This window comes from Sorghum bicolor, chromosome 8 (genome assembly GCF_000003195.3).
Source record: "Sorghum bicolor cultivar BTx623 chromosome 8, Sorghum_bicolor_NCBIv3, whole genome shotgun sequence".
Classification (NCBI taxonomy): domain Eukaryota; kingdom Viridiplantae; phylum Streptophyta; class Magnoliopsida; order Poales; family Poaceae; genus Sorghum; species Sorghum bicolor.
In genome coordinates, this window is record NC_012877.2 from 38,836,756 (window position 1) to 38,837,661 (window position 906).

Consider the following 906-nt stretch of genomic DNA (forward strand, 5'->3'; position numbering starts at 1 on the left):
CTTGAACGCTACATGGAAGAAACTCCGGTGTGCTCGAACCTATATCAACACCCCACTGATTGTTGTCGTCTTCGCTGCTGTACAGTGAGTGGTGAGGCCATCCCTTCCCCCTTCCCTCTTTGATCCTGCTGCTCGTGCCCCTTCTCATCAACCTCTTTTGATCTCTCATGTTGCATGATTATCTTCGAAGTGGAATTGGCGCTGCTCCGATGATCGCAGACCCTGTCATCACCCATAGTCGATGTCAGCCACCGTCAACTTCGTCTCCTGCTACAACTAACCCTGATGTGAGGACCACCATCATGTTCTCCATCTTGTTAATATGTTATTCCTTATAGAACACATGCCATAATCTGCGTGTGGTCGAATTCCAGCAATGTTTTCTAACAATCATGTCTCTGTCCCTCGTGGACAGCAATGCTGCTGCCGGTTACCGTTCACATTCCCAGTGATCCAGGCCTCCAGTCATCAAACCCTTTGATCATGATATAGCCCTTGATGTTGTACACACCTCTGTAAATCAGTTTGGTCATAGGACCAGCGATACCGGAGTTATTGATATCATCATGCTTGCTGCTCCTGCATCCTTGCAGCAGCATTGTTTCCGATTGGCATGCATGTTCCATAAGATCCTTTCCTCCAATCATCAAATCCTTTGAAAATGATATTCGTCATGAAGTTGAACATGTCCTTGCCAAATTTCATCACCATAGAGCCTAACACAAAAGAGTTATAAATGTTCTTGTGCATGATGTCCCTGCTGCCCCGCATTAGCATTCCTGTTGGTTGGCACTATCGCTCCAGTGACCGTGTCCTTCAACCATAGTGTGTTTTGTACCTTTGCACACACCCCTGAGAAATTCCATGGTAATAGAATTCAAGATGAAAGAGATATCATTGTCTTTT

General features: G+C 45.7%; 1 long non-coding RNA gene across 1 annotated transcript; it reads left to right on the plus strand.

Annotated features, from left to right (window-relative positions):
• On the plus strand, nucleotides 1–906 carry LOC110429902. Its single transcript, XR_002447095.1, has 3 exons — nucleotides 1–91; nucleotides 191–287; nucleotides 416–906. It is a non-coding gene; the product is annotated as an uncharacterized LOC110429902 (long non-coding RNA).